The sequence below is a fragment of the Arachis hypogaea genome, chromosome 10 (genome assembly GCF_003086295.3).
Source record: "Arachis hypogaea cultivar Tifrunner chromosome 10, arahy.Tifrunner.gnm2.J5K5, whole genome shotgun sequence".
Taxonomy (NCBI): Eukaryota; Viridiplantae; Streptophyta; class Magnoliopsida; order Fabales; family Fabaceae; genus Arachis; species Arachis hypogaea.
The window spans coordinates 36,914,215-36,926,446 of record NC_092045.1 but is presented as its reverse complement, the minus strand read 5'-3'; positions in this window follow the sequence as shown (position 1 = coordinate 36,926,446).

Sequence of the window (12,232 nt, the reverse complement as noted above, 5' to 3'; positions counted from 1 at the left end):
TGCATCTCATTTGCATAATGCATATTGCATCCCAAAAAAAAAAGAAGGGGTGTTACGGCATGCGACGTGCCAGCGTCGTTGACGCGCTTGCGTCATCGTGCCTTCGCGTAATTAAAGAAAAGTAACAGAGAGTTGTGCCGGAATATGGCTGGAGGCGTGCCCCTGCCACCATTTGACCCACGCGTCCGCGTGGACGACGCAATCGCGTCAGTTGTAACATGGCCTCCCCACGCGTTCGCGTCAGCCACGCGAACGCGTGGTTCTGCAATTTGACGTAAAAGGGTGTATGACAGTAAGTTGTGCTGGAGCAGGACTGAACTTGTGCTAGTCGCACAAGCCCTGCCATGCGAACACGTTCCCCACGCGTCCGCGCCGTTCTCTCATTTTAGCTATCCACGCGATCGCGTCACCCACGCAATCGCGTCGTCCTGAAATTTGGCAAACCATGTTTTCAAACAGAGAGTTATGCGAGCGCGAAGCTACCCTTGCGCCCCTAGCGCAAATCATTTCTTTCAAGGGCTCTCCGCGCGACCGCGTGCACCACGCGTCCGCGTCGCTTGCGCCGCCCTTCTCATTCAAATCTGCCAGATTGTCTTATCTTTTCTCACCCAATCCTATTTTTCCCCCTTCTTCCTTCTCCCTTCTTCCTCCCTTCTACCTCCTCTCTCCCACCACCATTATCAAGGTTTTTCTTCTCTTCTTCCTTACTTTTTCATTCTTCTTCTCATTTTCATGTTTTTTTTCTCTTTCTCTTCTACTTTCCTCATCCATATTTTAATTTTATTTATTCTTTCTCATATTGGTGTTGGAGATTTATTTGGGTCATTATTTTTATATGTTGCTTGTGGATTGTTTAGGACCTGTTTAACAATTATACATTATTTTTATAGGGTTACTTGCATGTTCAAATTAATACTTTCCATCCCTTATTTAACATGCATGCTATGCGTTTGTGAAAACGCCCATATGGCATTGTGCACTATTTTTTTGGATTTCTTTTCATCTACTATTCTATATGCTTGCTTTTCACAAAATCCTTTTTATATTTTATTAATTAAATATAATTGTTATTACAAACATATTGTTAGTTTGAATGACTTGGTAATCTAACTTGGACATTGACTGCTTGATCTATACTACTCATGCACTTGCCGGCATGCCAATAAACACCTAGCATTTAACTGTCATCACATGCACTTGGTATATTTCAGTTGTTGATTTGCCACATGTAGTCATGACCATGTGTTCACATCATTATCCCTTATTGTGCATTGATTACCACCTTTCCTATTCTTTTCCTAGCTATATCCCTTAAAATATTCATGTCTTTCCTCGTTTCCTTTCAGGATGGCCACCAAGAAAGGCAAGGAGAAAGCTACCCCCAAATCCACAGCAAGGAGAGGAACAAAAAGAGCATTAGTGGCAGAGCCATATTCAACTGCATTTAAACCCTAAAAAAAGACTTAAAAGGATTATAAAGGTCGATGAAAAGGAAAAAGCATTCCCAGCAAAGGACACTGCACGATTTCCCAATCGCTACTGTGAGCAGGTGTTCCCCATTCTAGCAGCTCGGAATTACAACAACGAACACCTTTTTATCCTTCCACCTCGTATTGCCGAATTTGTTGAGCCAAAAATTGCACAGAGACAGTGGGGCTTCCTACAGAGACAGCCATGACAGGTTAATCTTTCTTGGGTAGTTGAGTTCTACTCCAATTTCCACCTGCTGTCCTTGCAGTCTGTTTATGTCTGTCAGAAGCAAGTCCCCATTACAGAAGAGGCCATTCAGCGAGCCTTAGATCTTTCCCTTGCTCCAGAAGGATTGGACGTATTTCAAGAAGCCGCACTCAAGCGCCAGGAGTACAAATTTGATTGGGACGCTGTTCTCAGCATTATTGCACAACCTGGCAGCAGATGGATTTTTGGATACCATCGTTCCTATCCTAAGGGAATATCAACTTCTGCACTCACCTTGGAGGCTCATGTATGGGCACAGATTTTGTCCCATTACATCTTTCTGAGCACTCATGAGTCCTCCTTCACTGCAGACATGGCCGTTCTACTATGGTGCATACTCACAGACCAGCCTCTAAATCTACCAAGACACATCCGGAATGCTTTGGGACACGTGCAAATCCGCTTTGGTCTCTGATCTTGTCTCAGCAGCTGGAGTCTCCTACAGAGCTGGGGACACCAAGGCCATACTTCCACGGGATGATGAATACGTCCCTAACGGGAGATATCTCAGGCCACCACTAGCCACTACCAGCCAGTCCGCAGAACATGATGCAGACATTCCACCTTCTACTAGTCAGCTGCTGCAACAAATACTGGAGAGGTTAGACCGGCAAGACCAGAAAGCGAAGCTACAATAGCGCCGCAACCACCGCCGATTCAAATACCTCAAATAGCTACTCACAGGAAACCACATACCTGACGAGGACCCAGGCACTCTGGACTCTACTTCCTTTACCAGCACAGGGAGTCATGACGGTCCCGATTGTGGAGATACTGCCATCAGCCCACCCTTGTTCCTGACAGATGGCACCGAGGATGGTGCAAAGCCTTAAGTGTGGGGAGGTCGGACAGTACCTGACTTCCGGAGGTAATTCTTCCCCATAACACCAATTTCTTTTTCTGTAGAATAGGATAGATTGCATAGTAGTAGATTAATTGCATGCATGTTCTACCTGATTGAAAAGATAATAAGTTTCTTTTAAGACCATATATCTTTTTAAGAATTTCACTAATTTAAATCAAAACAATTATGTTAAATTTGTTTGAAGTTGAAATTGGCACATGATTTTTCAGCTAAAAGAACACACAACCTGTGAGACTTTGAGCCTAAATACATGGTTATACTGTTTAACCATAAACATTTTTATTTCCTGTGTGTTTACTTCTCTATGATTGTAATCTGAATTTTGTTTTATCCTATATGTCCAATGTTAATGTGTTATGTGCATGCATATGATTGAGGCCATTGTTTGTTTAGCTCACATATCCCAAATAAGCCGACCCTTTTAATTACCCTTGTTAACCACTTTGAGCCATTTCTAATCCCATTTGTTCTATATTTTACCACATTACTAGCCTTAAGCAGAAAAATAATTGAAAATCCCAATTGAATCTTTGGTTAGCTTAAGATAGAATTTGTGTGTTAACTGAATATGGGAAAATTGTGGGAATAAAAGGTAATAGGAAAATATGTCATGATAGAATAAAGGGAATTTAGGTACCTATTCATGCGAAACCTTAAAAGAAAAATTACAAATCTATGTGCATTGATAAGCTATAAAAAAATTTCTTTATTTTAGTGAATAAAGGGACAAAAATCACCCCAATGATAAGTCAGAATTTAATAATCAATGCACATGTGATAAAATTAAAATACAGGTTGATGCATGGGTATAGAATGTGAAAAAGAACTTTGGGTAGCTAAGTATGAATGTTGAGATTATATAGAGTGTATGTATGTTAGGTGAGAGCTTAGGTTAGTTAAAGATTCAATGTATGAGCTCACTTAGCCATATGTATACCCTCACCCTTACCTTAGCCCCATTACAACCATGAAAAGACCTCATGATGTTTGCATTGGCATTTTAAAATTGTTGATTGATTAGGTGAAAAACAAAATTTTTGAAAGCATGATTAGAGAAGGACAGAGTGACTACCCCATATGCTAGAGATGATTAGAGTGCACACACACCAACAGTAAGAGTTCAATACTCAATCGTGTATCCCTGCTTTCACGAGCTATCTTCTTACAAATTTACCTGCTTTTACTGCATGATTTGAAATAGTGAAATCTACCCCATGTTTTGTCTTAGAGAACTTATCTGTTTTTAATCATGTAGAAAAAATCATATAGTTGCATTCATATGTATATAGGTTGCATTACATTGCATGAGTTTTGCATGTCCCTATTCATTCATATTTATCTCCTTCAACTTAGCATGAGGACATGCTAATGTTTAAGTGTGGGGAGGTTGATAAATCACTATTTAAAGATTCATATTGTGTTTAATTGTGTGGTTTTATCAAGTCTTCACCCACTTATTCACATGATTTGCATATATTTACAATTCCTTCCTAAAAATATTCTATGATTGAAATCTTGCTTCCTAAAGATCTTTTAGTTGTATATTTTTATTTTTCTTTCATACCATTCGATGTCGTGATCTGTGTGTTATGTGTTTTAGGCTTCATAGGGCAAGGATGGCGTAAAGAATGAAGAGAAAGCGTGCAAAAGTGGAAGGAACACAAGGAATTGAGGAGATGACCAGCGAGAAGTCACGCGGTCACATGGCTCACGCGACCGCGTGAAATGGAAGAAATGACAGTGACGCGCTCGCGTGCCTGACGCGACCGCGCGGATTGGAAGATGCACGAATGACGCGAATGCATAGACGACGCGCACGCGTGGTACGAAGAACGCTGAGTGACGCGAACGCGTGGACAACGCGGCCGCGTAACGTGCGCGATTTGCAGAATTATAGAAGTCACTGGCATAGATTCCGGGGCGCATTTCAACCCAGTTTTTGGCCCAGAAACACAGATTAGAGCCAGGAATCATGCAGAGACAAAGGCAATGATTCAATCCACATAATTTCAAGTTTTTAGATCTGAATTTACTCCTCCCCTAGGTTTCTCTGTCTACCTCCGAAACTGGTCATTATAGTTTGTTATTTATTTTTCATTTACTCTTCCATATTCTTAATTTGCCCAGAGTTGATATTGGATTACTTTAAGAGTTTATTAATACAAAAACTATTTTTACTTTTAATTAATCTCTTTCATTATTGTTTATTATGTCTCTTCTTATTTCCCCCATTGATTTTGTGAAGTCTATATTTATGATGATGGAGTAGTTCCCCAAATTGATTGGGAGTTGATTCAAAGGAGAACCTTGAGTTGGAATACTCAAAAGTTCAATTGTAATTGGTTCATTGTTAGTTGGCTTGTTAGTCACTAACTCTAATTCTTCCCAAGGGAGAGGATTAGGACTCGTGAATAGAAGTTGACTTTTAATTTGACTTTCCTTGATATGTTGATGGTTAACTAAATGAAAATAATGAATAATTACTAATTGATCTTGACAAAATTCCAACAAGGATAGAACTTCTAATTAATCTTCTCCCGGTCAAGATTTTATTTAAATCATATAATTTTTCTAGTTTAATCTTCTGTTCATTAAACTCAAAACCCATTTGAAAAACCTCTGATTGATAAAATAGCTCATCTTCCTGCAACTCGTTGGGAGACGACCTAGGACTCATACTCCCAGTATTTTATTTCTAAAATTTGTGACAACTTTTTTCTAAATTGATAAGTGGATTTTTGCCGGTTAAGAACTGTACTCGCAACGCTATTTATTTAATTAATTCTTAATCTACCAATTTCTGCTCGCATCAAACGCCCAAAAGAAGTATCTACTGGGCGTTTAACACTATTAGTGATAGCCATTTGGGCGTTAAACACCAGAATGGATACCATTCTTGGCATTTAATGCTAGAATGGATACCATTCTAGGCGTTTAATGCCAGATTTGCAGCATCCTGGGCGTTCAGAAAAATGCCCAATGATAAAGGATTTTCTGGCGTTTAACACCATCCAGATGCTACAGCTGGGCGTTAAATGCCCAGGAGAAGCTACAAATGGGCGTTAAACACCCAAAACATGCAGCAGTTGGGCGTTTAACGCCAGGATTATAGGGAGAAGGTAACTTTGTTTTCAATTCAAATTGTTTTCCATTTTTCATGTTTCAATTCAAGATTTCTTGCATAAATATGTTACAAACTCTCATCTTTCAACTTCAATTTTGAAAAATTTTTAATCATAAACATATTTCTTAATTTTTCTTCAATATCTTTTTAAACCTTTTTCAAAACTCACTTATCTTTTTGAATTCTTTTCAAATCTTTTTAAATTCCTCTAAAATCTTTTTAAACTCATCATATCTTCTTTTCAAAATTCAGATTTATCTTTTTCAAATATCTTTCATATCTTTTCAATTTTAAATTACATCTTTTTCCTATCATACTTATCTTTTACAAATCATATCTTTTTCAAAAATTTTCGAAAACCCACCCCCTTCCCTTTAAATCCACGTTCGGCCTCCTTCCTCTCCTCTACAATTTGAACTTGGCTCTCCCTCTATCTATCTCCTTTCCTTTCTTTTGCTTGAGGACAAGCAAACCTCTAAGTTTGGTGTGTTTATCCGTGATCAATAAACCAATACCCACTAAGATCATGGCTCCTAAGGGAAAACAAACCACTCCAAGAGGCAAGAAAGAGAATATTCCAAAATCACTTTGGAATCAACGGAAGTTCTTAATCAAAGAACATTCAGACCATTACTACAAAATAATGGGTCTAAGGTCAGTGATCCCGGAAGTTAAAATCGATTTGAAAAAAGACGAATATCCGGAGATCCAAGAGCAAATTCGAAACAAGAGCTAGGAAATCCTAGCTAATCCTGAAACAAAGGTGGGAAGAAACATGGTTCAGGAAGTCTACTCTAATCTGTGGCAAACAGACAGGCAGAGAATAGCTGGAACCGCCTTCTATGACTATCAAACTCTGGTAAAAGGGAAGATTGTTCACCTCTACCCTGACAAAATAAGAGAGATTTTCAAGCTGCCTCAACTGAAAGATGACCCAGACTCCTTTAATAGGAGAATGATGAGAACAAATAAGGGCTTGGACGAAATTCTAGAGGACATATGCCTCCCTGGAACCAAGTGGACAACCAACCCAAAGGGTGTCCCAAACCAACCCAAGAGAGGAGATCTCAAACTAATCGCCAGAGGTTGGCTGGACTTCATTGGGCATTCTATACTGCCCACTAGCAACCGCTCTGAAGTCACCATCAAAAGAGCAGTAATGATCCATTGCATTATGTTGGGAAAAGAAGTGGAGGTTCATCAGCTGATCTTTTGTGAACTTTACACCACTGCAAAAAGGAACTCCAAAGATGCCAAATTGGCTTATCCAAGCTTAATCTCTATGCTATGTAAAGATGATGGGGTAAAGATGGGAGTAAATGAGTATATCTCAGTTGAGCAACCAATCACCAAAAAGTCAATAGAAGGACAACAAGTGTAGGACGACCCCATCAAGAGGACAACAAGTGTAGGACGACCCCATCAAGAGGAAAGCACAGGAGTTTCTCCTGGAAATCCCTCAAATTGAATACTAGGAGCGTCTTGAAGCATCTATTACCAAGTTACAAGAAGCTATGGACCAACTAAAGAAAGAATAGAAAAATCAAAATAACATGCTTTGCAAACTACTTGGGGAACAAGAAGAGCAAGGGCGTGAACTGAAGCAACTGAAGCGTCAGAAACTATCTCTTGAAGGGCCAAGCACCCCACAGACTAAAGGAGCATCCACTTCCCAAAATAAAGGTTGTTGAGTCCTAATCTTAGCCTTAACTCTGTGATAATTGTTCTTATTAGGAATTTACCTTAGAAGTTATATATGAGTAGTAGTAATTAGTATCTCTATTTTGATTTTATCTCCAAATAAGCTATAATTTATTTTTCTCATCATCATCAAACATGAATAAAATAGCAGATTTTTAGAATAAGGAGGCAATATTTTTTTGAGTTTTAATAAGGAAAATTCTAATTATTTATATATGGTGGCAATACTTTTTGTCTTATGAATAAATGCCTGAATAGTGCATTTTTTTATATTAAATTTTATGAATGTTAAAATTATTGGCTCTTGAAAGAATGATGAACAAGAGAAATGTTATTGATGATCTGAAAAATCATGAAATTGATTCTTGAAGCAAGAAAAAGCAGTGAAAAAAAAGGAGCAGCAGAAAAAGCCAATAGCCCTTTAAACCAAAAGGCAAGGGCAAAAAGGGTCCAAGGCTTTGAGCATCAATGGAAAGGAGGGCCTAAAGGAATAAAATCCTGGCCTAAGCGGCTAAATCAAGCTGTCCCTAACCATGTGCTTGTGTCATAAAGGTCTAGGTGAAAAGCTTGAGACTGAGTGGTTAAAGTCGTGATCCAAAGCAGAAGAGTGTGCTTAAGAACTCTGGACACCTCTAATTGGGGACTTTAGCAAAGCTAAGTCACAATCTAAAAAGGTTCACCTTGTTATGTGTCTGCGGCATTTATGTATCCGGTGGTAATATTGGAAAACAAAGTGCTTAGGGCCATGGCGAAGACTCATAAAGTAGTTGTGTTCAAGAATCAACATACTAAACTAGGAGAATCAATAATACTATCTGAATTTTGAGTTCCTATGGATGCCAATCATTCTGAATTTCAAAGGATAAAGTGAGATGCCAAAACTGTTCGGAAGCAAAAAGCTACTAGTCCCGCTCATCTAATTAGAATCTGAGCTTCACTTAAAACTGAGATATTATTGCTTCTTGATTTCTTTTTATCCTATTTAATTTATCTAGTTGCTTGGGAACAAGCAACAGTTTAAGTTTGGTGTTGTGATGAGCGGATATTTTATACGATTTTTGGGGGTAATTTCATGTAGTTTTTAGTATGTTTTAGTTAGTTTTTAGTATATTTTTATTAGCTTTTAGGCAAAATTCATATTTCTAGACTTTACTATGATTTTGTGTGTTTTTCTGTGATTTCAGGTATTTTCTGGCTGAAATTGAGGGAGCTGAGTAAAAATCTAATTCAGGTTGAAAATGGACTGCTGATATTGTTGGATTCTGACCTCCCTGCACTCGTAATGGATTTTTTTGAGCTACAGGAGTCCAATTGGCGCGCTCTCAATTGTGTTGGAAAGTAGACATCTAGGGCTTTCCAGAAATATATAATAGTCCATACTTTGCTCAAAGATAAAGGACGTAAACTGGCGTTTAACGCCAGTTTCATGTTTTATTCTGGCGTTAAACGCCAGAAACAGGTTGCAAATTGGAGTTAAATGCCCAAAATAGGTTACAACCTGACGTTTAACTCCAGAAACAGCCCAGGCACATGAGAAGCTAAAGTCTCAGCCGCAGCACACACCAAGTGGGCCTTAGAAGTGGATTTCTGCACTATCTATCTCAGTTTACTCATTTTCTGTAAACCTAGGTAACTAGTTTAGTATTTAAACAACTTTTAGAGATTTATCTGTATCTCATGACATTTTAGATCTAAACTTTGTATCTTAGACAGCATGAGTCTCTAAACTCTATTGTTGGGGGTGAGGAGCTCTGCTGTGTCTCGATAAATTAATGCAACTATTTCTGTTTTTCATTCAAATACGCTTGTTTCCATCTAAGATATTCATTCGAACTTCAATATGATGAATGTGATGATCTGTGACACTCATCACCATTCTCAACCTATGAACGTGTGCCTGACAACCACCTCTGTTCTACATTAGACTGAATGATTATCTCTTGGATTCCTTAATCAGAGTCTTCGTAGTATAAGCTAGAATCCACTGGCAGCATCCTTAAGAATCTCGAAAGTCTAAACCTTGTCTGTGGTATTCTGAGTAGGATTCAGGGATTGGATGACTATGACGAGCTTCAAACTCACAAAGGTTGGGCCTAGTGACAGACACAAAAGGATTAATGGATCCAATTCCAGCATGAATGAGAACTGACAGATGATTAACCGTGCGGTGACAGTGCACTTGGATCATTTTTACTGAGAGGACGGATGGTAGCCATTGACAACGGTGATCCACCAACACACAGCTTGCCATAGGAGGAACCTTGCGTGCGTGAAGAAGAAGACAGGGGGAAATGATGCATAAGAATTTGTCTCTCAACAAATTTTCTTCGGCAAGTATACCGAATTGTCGTCAAATAAAAACTCACAATAGAGTGATTTCGAATCCCACAGGGATTGATTGGTCAAGCAATTTTGATTGGAAGAATTCTCTAGTTGAGATAAGCAAATAGTGGATATAGAATTGCAGAAAATTAAATGGTGGGAAAGTAAATGATAGAAAATAAAGTGCAGAATCTTAAATGGCGAATTAGGGTGATTAGCATGAAAGTAAATGACAGAAAGTAAAGAGAATGTGTAAGATCAGAAATGGGGAAATCATTGGGTTCAGGAGGTATTGCATTCTCCGAATCAAGTTCATTGTCATCTCTTCCTCAATCAATGCATTCATTGATCTCCTTGGCAATCTTAAGTGATTGGATCCCAATTCCTTGGCAATCCAATCTCTCTAAACTTGAACAATTGCCCAATTCCTTGATTTAATTGCTCATGAGAAGAGATGAGGCATGGTCACTAATTATACCACATGTATTTCCAAATCAAAGTGTTGGTAAGGTCAAATGTCACAATACCCATCTAAACCCCAATTTGGTCCAACATGAGAAAGCATTTCTAGCATAATCTCCTCATCCCTTTTCCAAGGCTCAAAGGAGATCCAATTACGGAGAGTTTCTTTCCCAAGATAACAATCCAATTAGATGAAGATCGAAAGCTTTCTAGTAAGATCAAGAGAAAAGAAAGAAGAAGAATAATGAAAACTATGATTGATCCATCAAATTACAACAGAGCTCCCTAACCCAATGAAAGGGTTTTAGTTGTTCATAGCTCTGGAAAATGGAAATGAGGAAGAAGAAAGATACATTCTAACTCTAGAAGTTGCAGATAAGTAAAATATACAGAGTGTGGTTTTCTCCAATGTGCCAATCTCCTTTCTAGTTCAAAACTACTCCTATATATACTACTCTTCTTAGTCTTCTAGTCAATTCTGCAAGTCCTGGATATGGGCCTTTGATCTTAAGTTGAAGTAGTTGGGAATCTTCAGTGGCTCAGCTTTAGTTGCAGAGAGAAAGTGATGTAAGCCTAGACTTTGGCTTGGGGTGTTAGTGGCGTTAACGCTGAGTGACATTATGGGTTCAAGAACGTTAGTGGTAATCACTTTTCTCACTAACGTTCCCACCACCTGGCCCACATTAACTCCAACATTAGTGGTACTAACGTGACCACTAACGTTGCCTTACAAACCTTCGCAAGCATTATTAGGACTCACTTTTCCCAATAACGTTGCCTTGTGCCCCTAGTCCTCACGTTAGAGCTCACGTTAACTAAGTTAACGTGGCTCTTAACGTGGTTGTGAATCATCTTCGCAAGCGTTATTAGGACTCACCTTTCCCAATAACGTTGCCTTGTGCCCCCAGTCCTCACGTTAGAGCTCATGTTAACTAAGTTAACGTGGCTCTTAACGTGGTTATGAATGCCATCCCAACGTTAGTGACAAAGGTAAGTGTCACTAACGTTGGCTCATCAACTCCAACTCCACGTTAACTTTCACGTTAGTGGTCTTAACGTGACCCCTAACGTGGGCAATGCAAGCTTGATCCAATGTTAGTGACAAAGGTGAGTGTCACTAATGTTGGCATTGTTCCTCTCTTCCACGTTAGAGTCCACGTTAACTTAGTTAATGTGGCTCTTAACGTGGTTCATTGCCACATCTTGGAGCATTAGTGGTGATCACAATTACCACTAACGTTGGAGTCTTTTTTTGTCTCCACGTTAACTAACACGTTAATGTACTTAACGTGGCAATTAACATGGCTCATGATGGCTTCGAGGGTGTTACTGGTGTCCACTTTTCTCATTAACGCTGTAGGCTTATCCCTATTCCACGTTAGTATCTACGTTAACTAGGTTAACGTGGATGCTAACGTAGCTCTTCCTTGCTTCCTTTGTCCTGAAATTACACAAATACAGTGCACCAAAGCTCTAATCCAAGTCATGAAATCATGCATTATCCAATTTAACATTCATTCCTTGCATAATTCTCATGAAATAATGTAAAATTCACAATATTTGTCTAAATCAAGATGTAAGTGTTCTTTTATCTAAAACATGCTTATTTCCTAAGAAAATGCATGAAACTAAACTAAAACAGTAAAGAAAAGGTCAGTGAAACTGGCCTAGATGCCTTGGAATGACAACACCAAACTTAAAGCTTGCTTGTCCCTAAGCAAGTACTGAAACATGAATGATGAATGAAAGGGTAAGAGGAATGAATCATTATTGTGGAAGTTAAGTCCTTAGTTTTATGGAGTTTCATGCATAGCAACTTAGGTTCGTTCCTTTACCAGGTTTCAGACCTTTATCATGTCCTTGAACACTTGCTTGTTTACATCCCCTGAGACTTCCTAGTTATTGATCCTTTCTTCTTTTGTTTTCTCAAGATTTATTGCATTCTTTGTTTGGATAAGTGCTCTATAAGAGGGCGACTCTTTATGATAAGCTTTCAGTCAACACTTCCGAACCAGTTGGTT